The sequence below is a fragment of the Cuculus canorus genome, chromosome 27, assembly GCF_017976375.1.
Source record: "Cuculus canorus isolate bCucCan1 chromosome 27, bCucCan1.pri, whole genome shotgun sequence".
Taxonomy (NCBI): domain Eukaryota; kingdom Metazoa; phylum Chordata; class Aves; order Cuculiformes; family Cuculidae; genus Cuculus; species Cuculus canorus.
Genome location: NC_071427.1, coordinates 4119581 through 4126308, shown reverse-complemented (window position 1 = coordinate 4126308; position 6728 = coordinate 4119581). Strand labels below are relative to the sequence as shown.

Genomic DNA, 6728 nt, shown 5'->3' with positions numbered 1-6728 from the left:
CTGCTATTCTCGAACGCGCGTTACGCAAACGTCGTAGCACCGCCCCCTCCCCCCCTTCCACGCCCGCTGCGCTTGCGCACGGCCCCGCCGGGCCCCTCGGCTCCGCAGTCAGTATTCACGAAGCGCACTTGCGCCGGCGGCGTGGTGTGGCCCTCGTAGGAAAGCCGCGAGCTTACGTCGGTGGCGTAGCGCTGGTGGCCGGGCCGGCCGGAGTGGTGAGGGGAGGCGGCGCGAGGGGAGCCGGGCCGGGGGCCGCCATGGGCAGGCGGCCGCGGGGCAGCGGCTGCGCGGCCCGGCGCTGAGCGCCCGCCCAGGTAACGCTGCGGGTGGGAGCAGAGCGGCCTTGAGGGGCTGGGAGGGAGGGGGAGGGGAGCGGAGGGGCTGGGGAGGGGTCCAGGCCTGTGAGGAGGGGGGCAGAGCGGCTCTGAGAGGGGCCTAGGGCTGAGGGGGGAGAACTGAGGGGTTGGGGGGGCCTGAGGAGGGGAAACTGAGGGTCTGGGGAGGGGTCTAGGCCTGGGATGGGGGGGGAGCTCTGAGGAGTCCGTGAGTCTATGGGGGGAGGAATGAGGGGCTGGAAAGGGGTCTAAGCTTGGGATGGGGGAGGGTAGAGGGGCTGGGAGGGGTCTGAGGGGGCCGTATGACTAGGGGAGGGGGAATTGAGGGGCTGAGGAAGGGTCCAGGCCTGGGAAGAGGGGGTCAGAGGGAGGCTGAGGGGGCCGTAAGTCTGGGGAGGGGAACTGAAAGGCTGGGAAGGAGTCCAGGCCTGGGCTGGGGGTGGTGGTTGCAGGAGGGAGGGGGGGGCTGAGCGGCTTCAAGGGGCTGGGGGGGTCGAGGGGGAGCAGGATGTGGAGATGGGGGGACTGGGGGGCCTAGGCCTGAGGGGAGGAACAGCAGATCGGTCCTAAGGGGGCCATAGGGATGGGGATATTAAAGGATGGGCAGGGCCTGTGCTGGCGGGAGGTGGAGCTGAGGGACTGGGGAGGGGTCCAGGCCTGTGCTAAGGGCTCGGGCCGGGGGGAGCAAACAGAGCAAAGGCTGCGGATTTAGTTGGGGCAGACCCTGGGAGCCTCGGGAGTCGGAAGGGCCTGGGTTTGGGGGGCCTGGAAGCCTGAATGGGGTCTAGGCCTGTGTTGGGGGCAGTGGGGGACAGAAGAGCAGCCCTAGAGGCCTGAGGGGGCCGTAGGGATGGGGTGGGCGGTTAAAGGGTGAGCAGGGCCTGGGCTGGGGTGGTAGTGAGAGGGGGGCAGAGCAGTCCCAGGGGGCTGAGGAGCTGTGGGAGGCCTGAGGGGGTGGTAGGGTGGGGCTGGGGGCTGTGGAGCTGAGGGGCTGGAGAGGGTTTCAGGCTGGGGGTGGGGGCAGCAAAGCAGCCCTTGGAGGTTGGGAACCAGTGGGACTGCGGGCCTGGGGGGAGCAGGCAGGACCTGGGGGGCTGGGGGAGGCGTAGAGCTTGGGATGAGGGTGCGTGGGGTGGCACAGAGTGGCCCTGAGGGGGCTGTAGGGCTTGCGTTGTGCCTGGGACTGAGGGCCCAGGGCTGCCTCACCCCATTTCCTCCTGTTTCTTCCTGTTTTATTGTCCTGGAGAAGGGGTGCAGGTCCCCCTGCTATTGCAGGCCCCTAAGAGGCTGGGTGGGTGACAGGGCTGGGGATGGACGGTGCCCCCACAGCCTGCGCCCTGCCCACTTGAGCCAGGACCGTGCAGGATGTTGGCTCCTTTGTATGCAGCCTCCTTTTCTCTAGAGAGGCTGGGAAGTGTTTGGGGTAGGGGGCTGTGCTGAATTGGGTATTTAAAACAGATTCTTTTTTCCCTTTAGCAAGGCTGGTGAGGATGAGAAACAGGAGAAATACCCCCTCTTTCTGCCCCCCGCCAGACAGGCAGACAGGAGCCGACTTGAGCGGTTGAACTTGAGCTGTTCGTAAGGCAGCCAAGACGAGAGCTTTGCAATGGCCCAGCTGGGCCACTGCTGGAGGCCCAGGGCTCCTGTCCAGTGGCCGACAGAGGAAATCGAGGGAGGTTCTTGGACCTATTGGGGCAGATAATGTGAAGCTGTGGGGCTGTTCTTGTTGTAGGGAAGGTGCCGTGTCTTTTGAGGAGCAGTTGTGGTCCGGGCAGAGTGGGGGCCTGCTGTGGCAGGAACATTTCTGAAGTTAAACCCCAAAGTCTGTTAAAACCTCTTTCAGGTTGCCATGAAATGGGTCCCTTTTGGAGGTAATGAGGACCCACATCAAATGATCACGGGCATACGAATGGTTTGCGCTGGTGATTTGGGAAGTTGCCTCATTAACTAATCCATCGTTTTTCCTTTTGTACAACAACTGGTTGGATATCTGGAGGTGAATTCTGAGGAGGGTGTGAATCCATCTGCCAAATGGACTGTCCTGTCAGCCTGCTGAGGCCCCCATCGCCCCACTGCGGTGCAAGGGGTTAAAAGTGGGGCCTTATGTAAGAGTGGAGAAAACGTTTGGTGTTTGCCAGTGCATCTGAAAAAGAAGTGCTGTAAATTAGGGCAGGAGGCCTCCATGGGGATCCTGTGGAGAGGCCTTCCCTGTGGCGGGGCAGGCTTGGCTGCTGGGAGGAACTTGCCAAAGATTTGTTGGTTCTGTTCGAATTCAGAGCATTGTTTGGTGATGATTTTGGCACTTTGGAGGCCTCTGGGTGGGTTGGAGCCTTGCAGAGCAGACGAGGATGCTCTGAGCCCTGGCAGTGGCAGCTTTGCTTGGATCTGTGGTGGGGAGTGCCTGGGTTCCCCCTTCTGGGGACTGCGCAGAGATGCTGCCCTCCCCTGCCACTGCCTCAGGGTTTGATCTCCTCGTTAGCTTAAAGACCTTATTAATCAGTAGTTCCTGTGCAAAAACATCTGCCGCTCCAGTCTGCCCTTACATAAACGACTGGGGTGCAGTTGGTGGTGGTTTGCAGGGGAGACTGTTTTTTCCGGGCACTTTCTCTGGGCGCACTGAATGGAGCTCTGTGTTCCTACCCTCGCAGTGCGGTCTGTGTCTGGTTTTCTTGTTGCAGCTCTTGAGAAGAGCGAGCAGAGAGAAGGAAGTTGGCACTCGCAGTTCAGCAGGTTTCTGGATTCTGCCCTGCGAGTGTCAGTGCGTAGAGAGGCTTCGCATCGCCTCTTGTTTTGTATTCCATTTCTGAGCTCCTGTGCAGCCTGAGTGTTGTCAAAACTGTTAATACGGGAGTGACTCAGCGGATCAATGGGAATGACATGAGGGCTGTGCTCGTGGACAATCAGTATTTTTCCCTCCCACCCCCTCCAGCCCCACTGGGCTGGAAGAGACGATGTCCGAGAGCAACTGCCAATAAACATGTTTACTGGACTCGGGCCTGATTGTGCTCTGTAGCCTTCTCTCCTCACTCCCTGCCGTGGTTTTCCTAGCTAAGAGGAGCTCGGATTAGCTAGGCCGGAACAGTGATCTGTTGCTTTGGCTAGTCTATCCAGGTGTGTGCCAAGGCTCCGGTCTGGCGGCATTGCAGGCTGCTAAAAGGACCGGTCTTCGCATGAGCCAGTCTGGGTAGGAAGCTGTTTGTGTCTGCCTTTCAGAGAGAGGAACTGCAGCGCTATGGGCACTGAGGGCTTTGTCGGAGATGGAGTGGAAACCTCCGGTGAGCAGCAATGCCTGCTCTGATTTGGCTCTTTCCTGGGGATGTGTGGGAGAGAGGAGCTGCTCACCTTTCCTCAGTAGGGCTGGTTGACGTTGGGTCTGGGTCCAGCGTGGCCTGTTTTCCGTTGTGTTGCTTCTGGGACTTCCAGCTTTTTCAGGAGCCAAACCTTCTGCCCGCGAAGTGCTTTTGACGGGGGAGAGATTCGGGTGCCAGCGCAGGAGCTGTCTTTGTATGCTCACAATGTCTTTCTGCTCCGAGCTTGTGGGAACAGCTCTGCCCACAGCCCTGTAATTGAGCTTTGACTGGGCAAATTTGGATTGTCCTGCACGCAGTGAGAAGCTGTGAAACAGCTTCCTTCTTCAGGCCCAGACGTGGCACAAGTTGAGGACTGCTCCAGTCCTGCTGTATCTGCGAGCCAGGAGGGGAAGAAGTGGGAGCAGCTCTTGGTAGCTCTGAGATTCTGCCGGAGAACAAGTTATCTTCCCATTAGAAAAGCTGTGTGCTTATAATTAGTTTTTATTAGGATGGATGTTTATACCTCCTGCTGGTGGTCCGTGTCTCCGCAAAGTTCATCGTTGTAGAGAAGAAACAGGACTCTGAGAGAGTTTTTGTTCAGGCTGGAGAAGAGAAGGCTCCGGGGAGACCTTAGAGCAGTCTCTAGTACTGAAAGGGGCTCCAGGAAAGCTGGGAAGGGGCTCTTGATCAGGGAGTGCAGGGAAAGCATGAGGGGAAATAGTTTTCAGCTGAAAGAGGGGAGATTGAGATGAGATCTTCGGAAGAAATGTTTTTGTGTGAGGGTGGGGACGCCCTGGCCCAGGTTGCCCAGAGCAGTGGTGGCTGCCCCATCCCTGGAGGTGTTGAAAGCCAGGTTGGATGGGGCTTCAGCAATCTGATCTAGCAGGAGGTGTCCCTGCCTATGGCAGGGAGATTGGAACTGAATGGGCTTTAAGGTTCCTTCCAGCCCAAACCATTCTATGATTCTGTAAGTCAGCGGTGAGGAAAGTGTAAAGGTGACTTTCTGTGGGGGCAGCTGAACGGAGAGTGTTTGGCTCTCCATCTGGCTCCCAGATTCACACAAGCTGCCCTCCATCTCCTGGGGAATTCCTTTAAATCTCTGCGCAGGCTGCAGCCCTGCAGCCCTTCCTGTTGCACAGCCCCCCCCACCCTTGCGTGTTATGTTGGTGCATTATTCCTAATAACTGGCTTAAAAAAAGCTTAGTGCGGAGCATGCCTGGAGCTGAGATGTTCCAGGATCCCTGCTGCCGTGTCTTTCCTACACTGGCAGCTGCCGGATGGATGCTTGGCAGCCGGGGTGAAACACGGATCTGCCCTTCCAAGTCTTGTCTGAGCCGCAGTGCTAGAGTTGTGATCTTTCTGTTGTGACAGGGAGGGAGAAGTGGTTCAGGACGCGTTGGGTGCAAGCACAGCGCCTATGAAACCACAAAACGTCTATCTGTCTTCCGCTCACTGCGATGGTGACGTTGCAGCAGATTGGTGCGCTTGGTAAAGGCTGAGGTGATCCCACACTGTGATTTAGGAGACTGTGCTTCAGGGAAGCTAGAACTGGTAGGTAGGTCTTTGCAGGGCTTTTTAAACAGCTGCATGGAGCGAGATGTCCGTGATTTCTTTCACAGCCTACTATAAGGAGAGTTTGCTCCTTGAGGAGAGGAATTCGACTGGATCTTGAAAAACTTGGCTTCTTTGGTTCCAAAAAGATGACAGAGAACTTCACCATGTGTCCAGGAAGATTCCCCAGTGCCCATGCAGTCTGTATTCTGGTGGAAGGTTGGTGACGGTCTCTTCTCCCAGGTAAGAAGTAATAGGAGGAGAGGAAATGGCCTCAAGCTGCACCAGGGGAGATTTAGATTGGATATTAGGAAAAATTTCTTTACTGAAAGACAGACGCTGCCCAGGGCAGTGGTGAGTCTCTATCCCTGGAAGGGTTCAAAAGTGTGTCTGTAGCACTTTAGGACGTGGATTAGTACAGATGATAATGTTGGGCTGACAGTTGGACTGGATGAGCTTACAGGTCTTTTCCAAACTTAATGTTTCTGTGATTCTATGGTGGCTGGAGGAGATGAGCCTTGGGAGGGTTCCCTGTGCCATAGGCTGATCTCTTCCTCTCCAGTGCTGCGCAGCAGGATACAACCCCACAGCCATTTGGTGAGGATGGTGATTTGAAACTGCACTGGGAAGTGCTGTGTTTTGTTCAGTGTCTGTGGCAGTGAGTTGAACACGAGAGCGATAGATGGGAAGAGCCAAGACACTGCTGCAGCCAGGTCTTGACAATAGGGTGCACGTTGGGCTCCCAGGGAGTTTGAGACGCTGAGGCTGAAGCAAAGAAGCGTTAATTGTTTTAATCATTAATTTTTGCATGTCCACCAACCAAAGAGTGTCCTGTAGCCCTTTGTTTAATGTTATATAATGGTTTTTAATGAGAGAGGCCTGGCTTTTGCTTTCCACATGGTGAATTAGACAGTTGGCGGGTGATGCAGAGGCTTTGTCAGCCTGAGAGGATGTTCTTAAGTTAATAAACAGAGGTTATGCTTGGCCTTGGACTTGGATTTTGTACAGCTCTACTTTGGAAGAGGTTTTCTGCCCTGTGCAGGAGAAGCAGTGCTGGGAGGGATGTATGGGTGCCTGGCCACCTCCCCAGGGATTTGGGCCCCTTCCCGGTCTGGAGGCTGGAAAGTCTTGCTAGGAGTGTCTGTAGCATGCATGTAGAGTGACTGATGGGCTCTGACAGGAGCAGTAATGCAATTCAAACCAGACCAGAGGAGCGATGGCTTTGTGCTGCTCAGAAACTCTGTTCCTACAGGTGCTTGTCACTGCCCAGTGCTTTCAGTTAGAAAATCTCACTTCGTTTTTGCTTGTTAGACAGCACTGAGGGACAAACAACAAAGCAAGAAACCCTTTTTCTTCTCCTTTTCCTTAGCCTGGGCTGTTGGCAGTGTTTCTTTTCTATGCTCTGGTCTCCCCAGTTTGGTGAAGGGAGAGGATGGTGCTTTCCAGCACCTTCTGTGCTGAGTGTGTGGGTGAGGGGCAGGCTCAGGCTTTCCTGGAATCCCCCACCCCCAGCGATGTTGATTCCTCTTATCCGGAAGGCGATGCTGGTTCT

General features: G+C 56.2%; 1 protein-coding gene across 3 annotated transcripts in view; it reads left to right on the top strand.

The window, feature by feature from the left end:
- The first annotated feature begins 111 nt into the window (after positions 1 to 111).
- The window catches only part of CSNK1G2 (casein kinase 1 gamma 2), a 45192-nt gene continuing 38575 nt past the window's right edge, over positions 112 to 6728 (top strand). The window contains exons 1-2 of one of the 3 annotated variants that reach the window (XM_054050006.1): positions 121 to 314; positions 5245 to 5419. The gene's annotated coding sequence lies outside the window, so the exon portion shown is untranslated. Of the gene's footprint in view, positions 315 to 5244; positions 5420 to 6728 lie in introns of all 3 variants that reach the window. The other 2 variants (XM_054050007.1, XM_054050005.1) reach the window with 2 other exon arrangements.